The sequence below is a fragment of the Calonectris borealis genome, chromosome 10 (genome assembly GCF_964195595.1).
Source record: "Calonectris borealis chromosome 10, bCalBor7.hap1.2, whole genome shotgun sequence".
NCBI classification, from domain to species: domain Eukaryota; kingdom Metazoa; phylum Chordata; class Aves; order Procellariiformes; family Procellariidae; genus Calonectris; species Calonectris borealis.
This window is the reverse complement of record NC_134321.1, coordinates 19,889,872-19,908,337: the sequence shown is the minus strand read 5'-3', so window position 1 is coordinate 19,908,337 and position 18,466 is coordinate 19,889,872. Positions and strand designations below refer to the sequence as shown.

The 18,466-nt window shown below is 45.3% G+C and overlaps 1 protein-coding gene across 2 annotated transcripts in view; it reads left to right on the top strand.

Moving 5' to 3' along the window:
* Window positions 1-18,466, top strand: part of RBM6 (RNA binding motif protein 6) — a 59,847-nt gene that overhangs the window by 23,279 nt on the left and 18,102 nt on the right. The gene's annotated exons all lie outside the window — the stretch shown is intronic.

Genomic DNA, 18,466 nt, shown 5'->3' with positions numbered 1-18,466 from the left:
GAACGCCAATGAGGTTTTTTTGAACCATTCAAAGGAAGATCTGTTCTTGTATAATACACAACATTGCGGTTTAAATGTTGTTTCCAGAAACTTGTAAAAGGCTTAGAAATGCCAGTGTGAAAGAGCTGCTGGACACCAAACGGTCTGCCCTCCTCCCTAGCGTATGTTGGCACACTGGCTAGAGTCAGCGGCTGGAGGCTGACAGACTCCTAATGCAGGTTTTGGCCCTGATGTTTTTGTACTCACACCGAAATCCAGTCGGAAAGATCTCTGCTAGCGTTAAATGCCTCCCCCGGCTGTGCGTGCACACACACATACAAATGTGACCGTAGGTGAGGCCTCGGGTATGCAGCTCTGAGTCAACTGTGAGTTGCTTGCTCCACTTTTTCATATGCCTCGTGTGTGGGAGAGATTCTTTATTGTGCATCTCCCCCATATCTATCCTGTCCTTTGGCAAGCTGGAGCTGCAAGCATGAGGACTACCCTACATGCAGTTGCGCCTGGTAAATCTGAACGTTGCCAGCCCTTAGAAGTGCAAAATGGCTTAAATCCCCAGGGAATAAGTACCCAAGGGGAGCCTTTACTCTGACCTGGTAATTGAAGCTAGAGCTGTTGTCCACCATCTAAGAGCAAGATGCACAAAATTTGTTAGGTAAAACATAGATTCCCATCTCGCACCACCCTCCCTGTGCCTTGGAACTGCAGATGATGGATTGTGCAAGAAAAAACACTAAACAATTGATCCCCCTTCCTTCACTACATCCCTTAAGTCTCCTCTCTGCTGCCTTCTTGCTCCTAATTTGCCTGAGTAAGAATACATATAAATTATCTAAAGCCTTTTTACCTGAATCCCAAGTCTCGCTGTCATGGGATGAGAGTCATGAGTCAGATTCAGAGCTGTGCATCTGCAAAAATGTACTTACAATTAATGAGTCTTCACAGCTGGGGTTTCAGAGGTCCCACTAAGCGCTCACATTTGCCTCTATTTTCAGTTACAGAGGTATTGCAACTTAGAAAAATGTTTTACAGAAATAATTCTGTTGCTGGGAAAGAGCCTGGCACATTCCCACTGGGGTGGTGGTGGTGAGCCCAGAGAGAGAAGGCTCCAGAATTAATTATTACTTTTACCATCAGTGACAACTTTTATTTCCCCTTCAGTGTTGCTACAATTCCCAGTTTATTTTGTTGTCACTGGGGAATCTGTAATTATGTATGACACTCCTTTTAACTAAAGGCCTCTCATATTCTCTCCCCAATTCTGCTCACGTGAGATAATGTCTCCCTACATGAGAGCAATTCCCAAATGCTTGGGAATTGGAGAATTCCTCTTTTTCCTGTTGTTGACGCCTGCTCTGCCCCTTCTCCCATTTGGAGCATCCCTACATACTTGGACAAGTATTTGACTTGATCAGATTCAGTCCCTTGCGAGAGCAAAGAGCCTGTAAGCACCATTCCTTAAATTGAACTGAGTGCCTAGAGGTGCCCAGTAAATCACTGTACGCGCACGCACATGAGGAGGTTCTGGCTGGCGTTCAGCTGCTGCTTGCATTGACCCTCCCCAGCAGCAGTTATAGCAGGCCTTCAGGCTGGATAAATTTTTACTGTGTTTCCCTTCCAACATTCAGGAATGGTGTTGCCAGAACCCTGCTAGCGGTGGGGGTAATGGTCCCAGCCGTGCACTCTACCTGGGACATGTTAAAAACAGATAGGGTATGAAGTCTTCCAGTTTTCCTTCCTGCTCTACATGGCTCTGTGTGTGTGGAGAGGAAACCTGGAAGATGGAGTGGTTGGAGGGGATCAGCTCCAAAGCCTGCATGTTCCAGTCTTCACTCTGTTTTAGTAGAGCTACAGTAGTTTGTAATTAGTGAAGCAAGAAATGTGCTTTTTGGCTTGGGGTGATCCAAACTATATGAATTTGGTCAGGAGAGTTGTAACCTCTAGATTGCCTCACATAGGTTAACTTCTCTATGTTGCTCTTGATTGAACATGAAAAAAAAAAAAGGCCTTCCAGTTATTTAAATATTTTTTAAAAAAGAGAGAAGTAGTAAGATTTATATCTGACCTGCTGCAAGGGAGGGAGCTGACTTTTAAGTTCTCAGTAGAAGCCAAATAGAGATATTCAGAAAGGGAGTTATGCAATTCAGTTGTCCTCAGACAATAGATATCCCATTTTAATATCTTCCAGGGTAGAGTCGTAAGATCATCTCCTTAGACTGGGAATTAATCTGCATTTTTACAAGCTGCAAAACCCAAAACCTGTGTTAGCTACGACTTAGATTCTTTGGTAGTTCAGTTATTTTCAGAAGGTTTCACTAGCCCTGTCAAACTCAGTCACTTCTGAGAGCATAAATAGCAAAACAGTTTCAGCCCACAGTGACATCCTAGCCCCTCACTAGTCAACCTGATTCTTTCTCAGTCATCTGTAGGCTAGGAATAAATAGCTTTTGCAGAGACAGTGTTTTTGGTGCTGCTTAATGCCTGTTTAACTGCCCCTACCTAAAGAACTATTTGCTACACGCCTATATTTTATAATTCCTATATTGTGAAATCCTTTTATTTTACTCAGCACAGACCAGCACTCGATTAAGATCATTCCCAAACTTGCTAACTACAGATTTACCAGGTCCAACTCCCTCCATTCAGTAAGTCTAGCGTGTGTATGTGACCGCTGACATTTGAGGGGGCTTTCTATTAAGTACATCGTGATAAGGAAACGTCCATCTTCTATGTTGCCCTAATTTTGTAGGGGATTTTCATTCCACTTGTGTTAATTGCTGCGGCTAATGTAACGAAAATACCCCCCTTATTAATTGCTTTGCCTTGTTGATTGTTGCGTTGGCAATTTATTACAGCTAAAGGGTCCCATCTAACGTTTGTGAACGTGAGGGGTTGCCGTTGTTGCTAGCGCAGACGCGTTGGGCGGCAGGTTTGGCAGGGCGAGGCGCGGCTGCCAGCCCCCCTGCTGCCTCTGGAGGCTCTTTGCCCCGGCGGGGCGGATGGGCTGGTGGGTTGTTTTGCAGAACCCGAGCGCAACCCCTCTTGCAGCCTGGTGGTTGTGATGCTCCTGTTGGTCTTTTGTTACAAGTTGGCTGTCGTTTGATTTTTCTGAAAGGAAACCTTTTTTCTGTCTGTGAGAAACTGCTTTTCCTTTGGGGAGGCACAGGTGTTTTGAATGGAAAATGGGGTTTCTGTCTGCTAAGTCACATGGTTTCTCCTAAATAATCTTTCCCTCCATTATTCTCGTTTTGAAATGCAGTGTGGTGTGGCATTTATCTTCCTGCATTTTCTTTGCATTAAGGGTTGGTGTAGCCCATGGTGTAGTAGTGTTCCTGTCTTGGGGCACCTTTTTGGCTTCTTGGGAGACAACTTTGGGAATACATCCCACAGCTCTTGTTCTCCACATGCTTTGGGATCCCACTGAGTACCTGAATTCTCTCTTGCGCTCCTCCTTCATCTGTAGAAGAAACGCGCGTAATATCAGGGGGGAGATGGAAGTACCCTTTGTGTATGTCACGTATCATAAAGGCAGGTGAAGGAGGAGAAATAGAGAGATCCTGTCTCTGCTGCCTGGAGACATTACTGTTTTAGCTGAGGTGTGGAGCTGGTTGTTATACATATGGAAGCAGAAGAAGCTTTTTTAAGCTTAGGAGCAAATTATTAGTCTTGACTGACTATGTAGTATTGTCTCCAAATCCTCTCAGGCCTCAAACTTAGCAACACTGGCAGCGTGAATATTTCCTAGCTTTTGTTGCTAGTAACTAACATCTTTGTAATCCTTTCCTCCTGTTTTTTAAGTAAGGGGGCAAAAATGGGAGAGCTATAGCGTGAACTTCTAAAAATACATACTTTGTAAATTATTGTGGATGTCTCCAGGTGTGTGCTAGAGCAGTCATTCCAAGACTTGCTCTTGTGCCTTCCTGCACCGGGACCGGCACGTTTCGGAGAGCAGTTTCCCCTGCAGTGCTGTGCGGTCCTGGTTCAGCTTGCTGAGCACAGCGATACCTCCATTCCCTGCTTGTTTCTTGCTGGAGAGGGTAAGAGGGATTCTTACTGGATTTTGTGGGTGCTCGCTTGACTGGAGCAAATCCCACCACCGTGCAGCTGGAAGCATCGGCTGTGCGTTTTTCCGGCTCTAAGCCCGTCCCCTGTTATCACTGTAGTGCTTTTCTGCATTTAGTGTGAACATAGCTTCTGGTTCAGATCAGACTTCACAGGCTTTTCGCTGTAGCTGTTGGTGTTAAAATCCACAAGATGCTGTGACAAGCAGGCAAAGCCTAGGACTTTCTGTCCGGAAAACATTTGCAGTAACCAGTCACAACTCTGTGTGGCTTCCCAGTTAAATACAGAAGGAGCTTGCGATTTTCCTGAGAATGCATCTGCTCTGGTGACCTGTAGCCTTGGAGTATCTATTGAAGCCTGTGGTGCAAGGAGTGTGTTGCAATTTGTAAGAGAAAATGTGTGTCCAAACATCAAAAATAAGTGTTTTCCTTTTGGTAGGATATGCCGAGTTGTGGAGCCTGGCATTTTTTTTCTAGAATATGCAAAATGCCCCCTGTAATGGAAGATGACACCTGCATCAAGTGTATTTTCACGGGCTGTCTGGTATCCATCATTTACTTGCTTGACAACGTCACTCCATCTCTTTAGCTTTAACCTGCAGTTGAGGGTGGTGGTGACAATTGAGTATGTCCACAAATACACTGAAATCTGTTTGCGTGTTAGGCTAAGAGTGCTGGAGGTGGCCTTGCTTTTGATATGTCCTCCTTGGATTATCAGCTGACATTATCTTCTGCTTTCTTATTGTATATTAGGTGTGTGGATTTTGCTCAGGTTGTATTGTTAGCACACTTTTTTTTCCCCCTTATTAAACCTGTCCTGCCTTTGACTGTGTGGATTTCTAGAATAACCTTTTGGAGTCTTCCACTTTGAGTGTGTGTATAGAGAGGGGAAAGGCTTGTATCCCTAGGCAGTGTTTTTTCTATAAACATCCTAATGATTTGGGAAACGTGCACATTATGGGGTAATTATAATGATCCAAGTGACCTGTGGAAAGTTCCCTCCATAGGCTACCTTGTAATCAGATGAGTGGATTTCCAGGCAGCAGAGCTGATTTGGGGTTTTTTTTTGTGTCTGATTCAGTGTGTCGCCTTGTCACGAGCTCACCCTGGTCTTACATCACTGAGGCTTGACATGTTGTTGTTCATTCCCACTTGTGTCTCACTAATCACTGCGTCGTACCGTCATTTAATTGGAGTTGTAAGCCTCTGAGATCAGTACGGAAGTCTGCAGTGGGAGGCTGCTGGTGCTGGGCAGAGGCTTGCCTGTGAATAAGCAGTCGGATCTGCCTGCGATGACTGTGACAGGGCTGGGTGCGTGGGTGTACGTGTGTATATCCTGCAGTGATGTTATGATAAATGCACTGCTTGCTTTTCTGTTCGGAAGGACTGGCTTAATCTCTGTGTGCTACAGACACCTTCCTTGTGCAGAGAAGGGTGTCTTTTGTTGTAAAATGTAACTGCCAAAAATACTGAAAATACTTCTCTGGACCTTCTTCTCTTCTGTCATCTCAGCATCTTCTGTCATCTCAACTGTTCAAGCCGTGTGAATCCTCTTAGTCTCTCTTCCTTTGGCACAGGAGGTCGTAAGAGATCTTCTGCCAAAGACTTCACACGCTCTTCCTTTAGCCAGTGGTAGCTGCCCATCAATGTCTTTTTTCTAGCCCTACCCAGATAAAAACCTACAACCTTCTTCTTGGCAGCTCTGTCCTGCCTTGCCTCAGAAAGCAAACCATGCTAACCAACGTATTTTAAAATAAGTGCACTAGTAACTGGAAGAGTTGTGAAGCTGCATCTTCTTGCTTTACTTGTGTGATCCCTCTACCTCCCTGCTCTTATTCCAAAATCCTGTCCTCCTTTTTTCCTTTCTCCTTTATTCCTTCACCCTCACCTTACCCGTGTGATGAGGATTGTATGCGTTTGCTGCTGCTGAACTGCTGCTCTGTAATGGGATTGTCCCAGAAGACAGCTTCTGGGTGAGCTGCTTGGAGCATGCAGCAGATGCTTAAGCAGGACTTTCTTAGTATCTCTGGTTGCTGCTGGGGACGTATGGCCCAGCAGGGTTATCTCAGGACTCAAATATTGCTGTATCTTGCAGAATTATCTATTCCATATGCTGAAGTTCACTTGGGGTGCTGTATAAATAGGTTGTTCCACGTAAAGCATCCCTCCCTACCTTTCTCTAAAATGAAACTGCTCTCCCTCTGGCCTCTGGGCATTTATGTTCTGGTTATGGGTTTGTTGGGATTTTTTGCCAGTTGACATTAACAAATCTGTGTGATGATGTATCTCTGAAATATCCATTCTTTCCCTGTAGATCTCAAATGGCTTGTTAATCAAGTTTTTTGCTGTTGGAATGGATGTTCTATTTACAATGCCAGGAGCTTGAGCTGGCAAACATTAAGGAATAATTGTGATTTCCTGAAATTTGTTTGAATAACTTGATCCATGAGCGATTGCCAAGATAAGTGTCCAGTCCTCTCTGGCTGATTGGTCGTACGATGTGATATGCCAGTACTTGCAGTGCATCACTCACTCCTGTTGGGTACCGCATGCCGCTGTGCAGCATCCAAAGGTGCATGGGGGTGGATACTGCCTACACTTTTGGCTCAGAATGAGGAACCACTGCTGGGCAGCTGGACCTTTGGTCATGCCTGGCATGGCTGTTGTAAAAATGGGGGTACTTGAAAACTTTTGCTCGTGAATATGAAGTGCAACGTGTACCACAGATAAGTCTGCTCTCTGCCCCTTCCATAGGGCTGAAATTGTATTGTAGAGCACTCCTTGGCAGAGCAACACCTGAGAAATACCTTTGTTTTGGTCATTGTCAACATGCGAAGCGTTTTCCTGAGTGACTTGGCATCTGGCACACTCATCCTTTGAATTCGTTCGTAGGTGAGATTTTGCCTTGAGCTAGAAAGGATTTGAAGTAGTCCTTGGATGCATATGGAGGATAGGGGTGCTACTCTGTCTGTGTAGCTGTCAGGTCCTCTCCTCCTAACATGTTAATGGAAATGTTGTGTGACAATCGGGAAACCTTAGTTACAGATGCTATATATAAGTGTAGTTTCACCTTAAAACGAAGAGCAATGTTTTACTGCTGGCTGCTCTTACTCACAGATTGTATGTTTGTTATTGTGTTTACGTTCATGATTGGTTGATTTTCTATAAAGATCTGTAGAAACTCTAAATATATTCTTGTGTAACCATTTGGAAGGTGTTTGTCATTGTAGCATCAAAGTGCTTCAAAGGAATATGGTAAATCAGCTGTAGGACAGATAGTGTGTTGCCGCAATTGATAGATTGTGTACATAGTCAGAAGGTGATTTTGGATTAAGATGTAAAATCCCATGGTCAAGCTCCTATATGACAGTTAGTAGGACTCATGCCCCTGATTTGCTTTGATGCTTTTGAAGTCATTCTTTCAGTAGGCTGGTGGCTAACAGAACTGCAGATGCACTACCAGAAATTCCCTCTGTACTCTTGGAAGTGGATGGTGCTGATGATATGACTGAAGTTACTTAAAGGAGACGCAGAGGCAGTGAGAAGGAAATGTCTGTATGGGTTCAGTTTACATGACTAAAGGCATCTCGGTGCACACACCCTAACTTTCATTTCCAGAGCAAGACCATTTTCTATCGTGGTTTTGCCATAATGGTTTGCACAAGACCTGTCATTGTGAAAGAGACGGCAGCCTTTCTCAGCCCAATCCCAGCAACGTCGAGGCGAACACCAGATATGTTTTACAAGCATATGAGCCAGATTATAGCACTAAGACTCCACCTGGACTGTTGATAAGTGGGAGCACACCAAAATGTTGTTGCAATTTTCACTTGGTGAGTCATTTTTGTTAGCTTCAGCATCAGAACTGTTCGTTCATGCTTTTATGCTATCTCAGCGGAGGTTGCTTTTTCCATTCCTTGGTGCAGTGTTGATGTTGGATTGCTGGAACAGGAAGGTAAAAGGTTGAGTCTAGAAGCTGAAAAAATAAGTCAAACTGCACACTCCCTGGGGTTAAGGAAGGCAGAAGCACTGTATCCTTCTCTTAGAAGAGCGATGGTCTGCCTGCTTTTCTGCAGAAACTATGTATTTTTTTTGCATAAGGTTATGATAGTGAGAGAGAGCTGGAATTCCCTTCAGATGTGGATTTTAGTCTGTTTTCTTCCCAGTTGAGTTTGTGTTGGACCTTTTCAATGTAAATCATGGAAGTTTGGCTACCTTGAAATGGGGTACGTTCAAAAACAGTACCTTGAATTTTGCCATTTTCTGCTCGGGTTATGAGACTCACACGAGTAAAAGATTAAATTCAGTGTTTCAAGTTTGAAGATGCAAGATCAAAGCTATGGCAGTCAGCAACTTTTAATTGTGAATTTCTGTTTCCATTTGACTGTAACTGGGCTGCTAAATGTTCTTGACTAGAAATGAAACATGATTACAGTGGAAAATGGGGGCTGGCATGCCTGAGCGGACTATTGTATCATTATCCATTAATCACAGGCAGCAAGGAAACAGGTATTTAACACAGAAGGACACACAGTTATTATCCGCCCTACTCCCCTGCAAGCCACAGGGCACCTTCAAGGCTCTTACCAAAGCTTTAATACCGACAGAGATCCCAAGAAACACTGTGTGCTACAGGATCAGAGATCGGGAGCATTGCTGTCACTCTACGTCTGTGCAGGACAAGAAAACACGTTAGGTGGAAGAGCACCGAGGGTGCTGGCAGACAACAGCCCTCTGCACTTCCAGGAAAGGCACAAACTTCCCCCGATCCTCTCTTGTTTTAGAGGGGGAGAATTTCTTCTTGCATCATATCTGGCAACCCGTTTAACCTAACATCTGTGAACAGCAACTGAGAGGTCCTTGGTACCACTGTGTGACCAGCTTACTGAATCTTTGGCTACGATTGCTCCCAGAAGAGGGCAATGGGGGAAAATCCTTGTACAAGGAGACACAGGAGGGAGGTGGAAAGTTCCTCCTGGCTTCTGCAGTGACAGAAGCTGTACAATGTGCGATTGACTTGTTGCAGTGAAGTGTCTGATGTAAAATAGCGTTCTGCCTTAAGGTTTGTTTTGCTGTGCTGATGCACTGTGTGTATGCGTTGACAACTACCAGATGTTGCATCCAAGTGTCCTCCTGCATCTCCATCACTTCAGGCCACCTGTAAGTTCAGTTAGTTATGTCTTCCACAGGATGAACAAACAGCTTCCAGAAGTAGATTCCCCAAAGGACACGGGTCTAAAATCAAGTGCGTCATATAATGAATTACATTTTAATGAGGGTCAAAGCTATAAAGCTGTAAACATGAGATTTACGTATTTAAATCTCTGAAACTGCCTTCTTTAGAACAAGAGGATGAAAGTAATTCTCTCCTGTTTTCATAGACAGCAGGGGAAATCTTAGTTTTTGTGATGTGCAATCCATGTCTTAGCAGGAAATTAGCAATATTCAGATGTACCAGATTTGAGCCAGGATGGCAGTAAAAGCCCAAGCAAACATTTGATGTACTTTTCCATCAAGGATCTCAGGAGCAGAGTTAACAGAGAAAGTAATTTTAAGTCCTCAGAATCCCAAGATATATTTTCATACATGTAAAATCAGGTTGAGAAGCCTCACTAAGAAGCTGTCTCACGGTGCAAAGCTGTACATTAATGATAGGATGACTAAGGTATTTTACTGTTTATAGTCCTAGGTTTTTGAAAGCCTGATTGATTCTTCCCAGCTTCTGATATCACTGGAGAAGAGAGCTGAGGTGGTTTGGTTTTTTTTTCACCTGACAAGGTGGAGTTCTGTGCCTGGTCCATGTGAGATCGGTGTTTGTCCTCTACCACTGCCTGCTTCTCTGCCCATTGCACTAACTTAGCTTGTCTGTTTTTCTTCCTTCTGGTGCGTACTGGGCCTGTCATTAAATGTAAGATGTGAATTCCAAAATGTTTAATAGACATCTCTTAGTGACAGGCAAATGATTGATCCATCTGATTCTAAGAGGAGCAGCTGAAAGCATCACCTCTCTGGTGCTCCAGTGCTTGCTGCTGAGAGAGGAGCAGCCGCACGCAAGGAGCTGCAGGCAGTACCTCTGTGTCTGTCTGCCCTGGGTCTGCACGGGCCAGGCTCTGTACTGAGCCACGTGTTGCTACCTGGCTTGACACATCCCCGGCTATTAGAGTCCCACAAGAGCTTCAGGTGGCAATACCTGAGCCACCTGCTACCGTGCTGCTTATCTGACAGTTCAAGGAGATGTCTGTGCATGCTGTTTCCCTTTCCCAAGCCCTCAGGAATTCAGCCAAGCTGGGGCACTTCTGACACAACAGGGAATCCTGTTCTTTTCCTTCCTCAGTGCCAGGGTTATCATAGGAGCTGCTCTCCTGCACACTCACCTCTCTGGCTAGACTCTCCTGAAGAGCTGAGGTCAGTTACTGCAGCCTCAGAGCCTGGATATTCGCACAGGAGAATCGCTTCTTCTGCCTCTTGCACCCTGACAAGGCACTAAGCTCCTTTCTTCAGCAATTCTGGGAAATTGGCCAGGAAGGAGGGATCTGGATGTACCTCTGGATGTTGTGCAGTGCAGTTGCCTGGATGAACCTCTTAAACCTCAGTGCCCCTGTAGAGGAGGAGCTGCTGGGCCCTAAGGTGAGCTGTGACACCCACTAGTGTGACGTTGCACCCAAGCCAGGCTGGCAGGAGAAACCTATTTCCTTCCGAGGGACTCAGATAGCTCTGTTCTCACACTGTGCCAGGTTTCTTGGGCAAATACTGACCAAAGAGGTTAAAGCAGCTGTTTCCCAAATCGCCTGCTAAGAAGAGCTCTCTCTTAAGGCAGCACCTGCTCAGATGTAGAAATCAGTACAGGTGCCAGCCTGAAGGTGTGCCAGCTGCCTTGTGGTTCTGTCCAGGCGTGACTGTTAAGGATCTGGATTTAGCTCTTGGACAGGCCACCTCGAGGTCACGGTGACGCGCTGGGAATCATCATTCAGACGGCACAGGTAAGTGTTGCACTGCTGGTGCATTTCCCCTGGCAGCTGGCTGGGTTCTTTCTCTGACCCTTTTGGAGTCAGTATCAGGCACCCACTTTTGCCATTAACTGGGAACTTGGGGATGTTGAGAAATGAAGTCTCCAAGGACAAAACCCTTTTTTCATCCAGAGCTGCTTCCTCTTCCCAGGGTTTTGGGTTTTTTTCCTTGCAGTAGAGAGGCTGTCCTGCAGGGAGCTTGCCTGAGCACTGGCTGCAGAGAAAGCATTGCAAGCGAAGGCTCCGAGTGCTTAATTCAGTGGGTGCAGAAGTGAGTTGGGAGGCATGTCTGGGGGAGCCTTTGAACTGCTCTCTTCCCCATTTACAGTTGGCGTGTTCTTAGCAAATGTTTGCTGCTGCGCAGAACATCCTGCGCTCTGGTTGCCATGCAGGTCAAGCTGTGTTGGAATCAGTGTGTAATCCCGTGGTTACGTGCTCCAGTAAAAGGACGTGCTTTTGTTTGGGTCTGGGATCTTTAAATGCTTAACCAAATACGTTGAATTGTCTAGGAATAAATTTACCCCTTTAAGGCAGAGCTTTCCAGCCTGACTTTTCTCCAGCATGATTTTGCATTGGGATTGCTCTTTAGTGTTTTGATATTGTGCTTCAAATCTATGAGTAAGGAGCTGGGCCTTTCCTCATTGTTGTCCCAGCTTCCTTATGACCATTGCTAATTGTAAGGTGCTCCTGGGGGAAATGCACAGGAAGGTCCTGGGGTGGATTAGTGCATTGTACTAACGTGCTTAATCTTTATATTGTTTAACAGCGTTATGGGATGAGATGACCTTTGAGGAAGAAGGTGGCCATGTAACAAAGTATTGAGAAATATGTCCAGGCTCTAGAGCAGCATTTTGGGGAGAGAAGGGAAATCCCTGCATTGGGAGCAAAGGGAGTCTTTGAAGAAACTGTTGTTCAAACAGTGTCCAGGCAGTAGACCGTGATGAATCAGAAGGGAATATAGATGAGGCAGAGCTGTGTGGACCCTTCCCTAGAGCCATCTATGAATAATGATACTCGATATGCTAAATATTTAAATACTCTTAAATTTTGATAGTTTAAGTATACTTTTCAAATAGAGGATTCAACCTGATTCATACTTTTTTGGGCATGAGAACAAGTGTTTGATATAGAATCATAGAATCATTTAGGTTGGAAAAGACCTTTAAGATCATCGAGTCCAACCATTAAAGAAGGTCATATGCATGACCTTCTTAGCTTACCCCATAACAAGTCCTTAACCATCCATGCTTCTCTTTAGCTGTGGAATGGGAGCGCAGCCAGTAACACCAGAGCACAGAACTTGTCCCCCTTTGAGCTGTTATCTCCTGATGCCCCCAGACCCTCACTGTCTGAACTTTAGAAATCCTCTTCTGACCTCTTCGTACTGTATAGGAAAGGCTTTCATTTTAAAATTTCACATTTTTCCAGTGATCCTTTAATGCTGATCTGCAAAGATGCCCTCTTCAGAAGGGTGAGGGAAGCTGGAGGTTAGGATTAGCTGGACATGGAGACGTTAGGGCTTTCAGTGGCAGGTGAAAGGTCCACTGCACTTCACTGGATCCAAGAAAACTTTCAAATGTGTTGAAATCTCCTTAAAGGGTGAAATGCAGAAGCCACTCACATCACCTACCACCCAAAGCTGGCCCTAGAGCATGTGAAGTCCTAGGCACATCGTGTGTTTTCTCAAGCTGCGACACATCGGTGTTATCCTTCCTGCAGCCATAATTGGGAGCTTGCCTGTGCCGACTGTTTTGGTGGTGTTCTCAGAGCAGGACTGAGTGTGCTGACAAGTGAAGCAAATGCTGTGTTTAAAAGATAAGCACTTTGAGAGTCCTAACTTGGAAGTGAATTGGAGTTAGGAATTCAGGCAATAAAATGCAGAGAGCTGGCATAGTCTGAAAGGCAATTTCTGTGTATATTTGTGAAAAGGATGTCAGTGGGGGGGAGATGAGTTGTAGAAAGATACTTGCTTAAAAAGAATATGGCTGGCATCCAGGGAATTCAGAAATCGTAGGAAGAAAACTGGAGGTGTCTCAGCAGGCTAGATTGGGTGTCTATCGATGTAAGGTACTTAAAGGATACAGACTGGGACCTTCTGCGCAAGGACAAATGACCTGGATAACCAGGCAGAAAGGGAGGCCTGAGGAGGGCTGTCTGGGAGCAAGTAGAAATGGAAACTTGTGTGTCACGGTGGATGGTCCCAGTGCAAGTAGGTAATGGGTTTTGCATGAAAGGAGTTTGAAAAAGAGGCACTGAGTGCTATCTGGGATAAAATAATCCTTGTATAGCATCTTAATCTGTCATATTTAGCTACTACATCTTTAGGACTCTCTAAGTTATCCTCCTAATGCCTCAGTTCTGTGTTAGTGCCGACTTTGTTTAACATGCCCATCAGTGATGTGCCTGAAACTATGTTCTGTTAACTCAGGATTGATGGTGACATCTTTGAGCTCTGAGTCTCAGGCCTCCTCACCTTGAAGACCGTGAGCCCTGAGTGTGCCATGCTGGTTGACATCGGATCACTGTTGAAACAAATGCCTTACTGCCAAAGGGTTCAAAGTGGTGCCACGTGCTCTTGAGCTCCAAGCATCGCTGATGCTCAGGAGCCAAACATCTTCCTTTCCAGGTACCACTAACACAACTATTGTGCAAGATTCATCTCAGTGTTAGTCTTGATAGAGACCTGTAATAATAATACACAGCAAGGTTGTTTGGATCCACTTGGTGATGTAACCATTCCCCTGGGATCCACCACTTGTCAGACCATCCTTTTCCCCTCTATATCTTGAATCTTCTGCCTTGGCTGTCAGCTACTCAGCAGTAGAGTACTGGACACTGATAGATCAGGCCAGTAAAAAGAAGTCCCTGAGCTGGAAATGGTTAGGGAGCTGGAGAAGAGGGCTGAGAGCCTTGGGGAGAGTCCCACTACACTAGGAATTTGCTTGTAGTTAGTGCTGCTGTAGGAGATGCCAGATTGCTGCAATACCCTGCAGCAGGCTGGATTGCTCTTGTTTCTTCATCTCTCCGTGTCACGCTCGGTTTTCTAAATGTTTAATTACAGATGGATTGTGGTTTGTGGGTTCACAGCTCTTCTCATCTGCTTTTTGTCAAAGGTAAGCAGATGTACTGCCTGTTGCTCTGTAGAGTTGAGTCCCTTGCACAGCAGCTGCCAAGAGATAAAAACTTCAGCATATGGAAAAAACGGGATGAGAAGCCAGTTTCTGTGGCTGAGATGATCTTGTTTTGAAATATATCCAGCTGGTCTCTTATCCTCCCGGGTGTCTTGGCGTTGGCCCGCTGCTCCGTCCTGGGAAGCTGCTGCCTCCTAATTCCATGAGCAGCTGGGGATGTGTGGGTTAGAGGGACCTTTGGTGTTTGACTCTGCCTGCCCGCTTTATCTGAAGGTGAATACCTTAAGGGAGAGCGCCTTGTGCTCTCCCTGCCAGCTTCCCTCCAGCCTCTGTGCAGAGATGAGAACCATGCCAGGGAAATAGGATGCGATTACATAATGTACATTGTCTTGTGGTTGGGGTTGTTAAATTCGCATTTATAATCCATACTTAAATAGGAGAAAATCCTGAAAGCAGTCTGATTTGCAGTTACAACTAGATAACCCAACCTCTGCTGTCCGCTGCTTGTCTCCCTGTGCTGTGCCGTCCAGTGCATTTGGAGGCCGGGACTGGAAAATACCCTGAGGATGGTGAGAGCTTGCTGTTCTAGGAAGTGCTGCTGGGACCGTGGGCTCCCTCTGCGTTCCCAGGCTGCCTCCTGGGGTACTATCTGAGGCAACCCAAGGCAATAAACACTAGTCATTAATCTGTTTATATAATTTTTAGATGATGGATGTATAATGATTTTTGAATAACCATTCTAATTATAGTAAATATGCATAAGAGGGCTGAACTAACATCACGTAAACAAGTTTAATTCTGATATTTTAATGTGACTGCTTCGCTGTGTTGCCCATAAGCATTCTTTTGTCATAATCTTTGTATGCAATTTTATATCTGTTTGCAAATTATACTTTCAGTTCATTTTTAACATGTGGAACCATGTCAGTCTTCTGACTTGGTTATTACTCAGCAAGAAGGATACTCAGTTCATGGCCAGGATATTTTCCATTTAATCAAACTATGAACAATGTAAGGAAATAATTAGCTGAATTAGTGTTTGGTTTTGTGCACGAGCCGGCCGCTGGAGGAGATCTGAGTATGGTTCGCTGGTGGTGCAGGCACCTCCTTTGAGGAGCGTGGGGACAGTGCTTCCTGCACTCCCTTGGTTGCTGCTCTGTGGTTGTAGCCAAGGAGAAAACTTTGGCTTGTTAATCCTTGTGGATTTGGGGGCTCCAGAGCTGAGCCTTTTGGTTCTGTTCCAAAAATGATCTGAACCGCTCCAGGTGTGTGATCTGTAAAGCTGAGGCTGACAATTGCTATTCCACTGAGTCAGGTACCCAAGGCCTTTCTTGTGACACGGGACGGTAGCATCTGGTTACCGTTCCACTGCAAGAGCCGGAGCACAATTCCTCCACAGCAATCCACAGCGGTGCTGGTTTCTACATCCCCGTCTCCGTGCGGTTTGGCAGCCCCTGTGATAGCTGCTGAAGCATGACCTGTGGGGTGGAATACTTGGAGAGCTGTCAGCTCGTTGTTAAGAGGCTCCGAAGTGAGATTTTACTGAAGGTTTTAATGTTTGGCCAAATTCAGTTAAAGCAGAAGCTTGGTTTGATTTGAGGGAGTGTGCCGTGCTCTAAAAGCTCTCCACGTTTCAAATTTTCTAGGTCACTCTTGGATGCTCTAAATTTTTTTCAGAGAAACAGTTAGCAAAAACTTTGACATTGATGATTTGTATTCTTCTGTCATCTCGGTCTTGGAGAGCACAGAGATACTTTTTTGGCAAGTTCTCTCCCTCCTCAACCCCCAGTCATCATCATTAGGAGGCTGTCAACAAGCATGAAAAATACCAGCGTGCCAACTGTAAATGTTAATTGAGAGAGAAGCCGCCGAAGTGGGTAACTTGTGCCATGCCTGACCGGCGGCAGTTGGTCTCCTGGCCCTGTCAGAAGCTGCGTTGCTTCCCTCGGAAGCGTGATCAAAGCGGTCTGCGCTCACATACCCGCGCTACTCGGTAGCACGCACGACTTCTCCTGCCCACGTGAGTTAGCTGTGCTCTGTTCAGAGCAGGAGGTGAGTTCTTTCCTTGCTAAACTAGTACGATTGCAAAGAGGTTAAACTAGAGATGAGTTAAAACCAACCTCGTGAGTGGGCATTACATGTGCTAGGAGTGTGGTCTGGTTTTTTTCTTACAGTTACGGTCACCTTTACCACTTGGAACTTACTGATATTCTTTTAATGCTTCTGGTTTAACTGCCTTTGGTGACAAAGAGCTTGGAAGCTGCTCTAGTAAAACCGGAGTTACGTGGCCGAAGCCTTGTGCCCAGCTCACGTGCAGTCTCCAAAGTGCTTTTGGAAGGATTTCATCACCTGTGGATATCATGGCTAAGGGATTTTCCCTTTTTCTTTCCCTCTCTTAAAGTAACTTGTTCTTGTGGGTTTTGTCCCCGCTCAGTGAAGGGCTTTGAGACGTTGCTACGTGCGGTGTGTGCTTTCTGCAAACAGGCTTTATGGTTTCGTGGCATCGCTCTCTAGAACCACCTCATGATGGGATTGCTCAGTTGATCAGTCTACTGACAGTAATATTTACATACTAGGCCATCAGCTATTATTCCAGATGATGCAGATTTTTTAGTTGCTTTAGCTGAAATGGCTTGTACTGAATTGTATCACTTAGACTAGGATCCAGTATTGCATCTCCAACAGACCTCTAAGTGAAAAAACATGTAGAACTGTGAAAGATATCAAACAGTAGCATAAAACATTGCTCCCAGCAGTAAAGTCCTGATGCTCTGTTTTGATGAATTTGGCAATTCAGAAAAAACAGTAGAATCTGCTTGTGCCCTTGGAAATCTAGGCATTTCCATGGCTGAGAGCTCGGTGTTCTAGTACTGCAGAGCTGTGCTGCCTTTTAAACCCTTCGCTGGTGAGTCAACTGTGTGTTTACTGCTCGTTTTGAGGGGGAGGTTCCTGACTGGGAGGACCAGAGGGACATTTCTGTAGCATACTGATTTAGAAAGAAAAGGCCAAGCTGCTCAGAAGTACAGGGTGTTGAAAATCCACAAGGAGAATTAACGGGCATAGTGCAGGTGAGTCGGTGAGAGAGGTCCAGGATAAAACGCACGAATATGGACGAGATCGTTACAGTCTGGTTACCAGACAGTACATGTGGCATATCTTGGGCTTACCTTTTTTTTTCCCCCCAGCACTGTTCCCTGAAATTCTTGGAAAATCTTTGTGATTTCACAAAGATCTGCTCAACTGAAAGTGGTGAACTGAAAATTAGAGTATTATCCAAAACATTCTGCAGACAAAAGGAAGAAGATATAGATGAAAAAGAATAAGCAGTGACAGGGACTAGAGGAAATAAAGGTTCTGAAAATATTTGGGATGGAATCTAGTAACAAAATGGGGGAATGAGGAATTTAAAGTCACTGAATCCTGACAATGTGTGTCCTAAATGAAGGACTCATTTTGGTGTGTTAAATGATGATTGCAACCTTGAAAATGACTTTATCAAGAAGAAATCAGTAAGAGAGAGCTTGTTGAAAAAGTGAGCAGGCAATCAGCAGGGTGTTAAGGAAATTAAGGAGTAATTATGCAAGTGACACTTTCTGCAGTCTCTGAGAACTGAATTTGCAGTAGAGACCAGCACCACATGCACTTAAAAACCATTTTTCATAAAACCAAAAATAATCTTAAGACTTTCGGGCAAGTTTATCCTCAATGGCTGGTAGAAGGATGAAGCTGTTATGACGGATTGCCCTACCAGAGGGATTGTCCTCAAATCTAGTTGTCCCTGTTTCTCAAGCTGATAGGCAGGGCCGCAACTGCCTACTGAGGAGCTGCTGTTCCTGAGGGCTTTCCTGGGCTCACGGGGTGGCCGCAGCTCTGCTCATGGGGATGTGCACCCTGCCTTCTCTCCCTGCCTCTGCTCAGTGGGTCCTGAGGCAGATGCGGGCATTTCTAGCCTGCTCTCCTGGCACTGCCTGTCTCTTGAGTGTGCGATGTGATGTGATGGGTGCCCTGCCTGGGGGAGGGAGCACGTCCATCTCAGAGGGACCAACAGTCCCAGTGGGACAGCCTTGATTTCCACTTCCCTGTCTTACTTGTGTTTCCTCACATATCTTAAAGAAGGTGCAAACCTTCTCCTAGACATGTGAAGTAGGCAATACTCCAGGCTGTGAATAGACCCCGAGGAGATCCTTGCGTCTGAGGTTGCAGCACTGTGCTCTGGGTACACGTGCCAGCCCTCAGCAAGGTCTGGGAATGGCTCAGCTTTCTGTAAGGC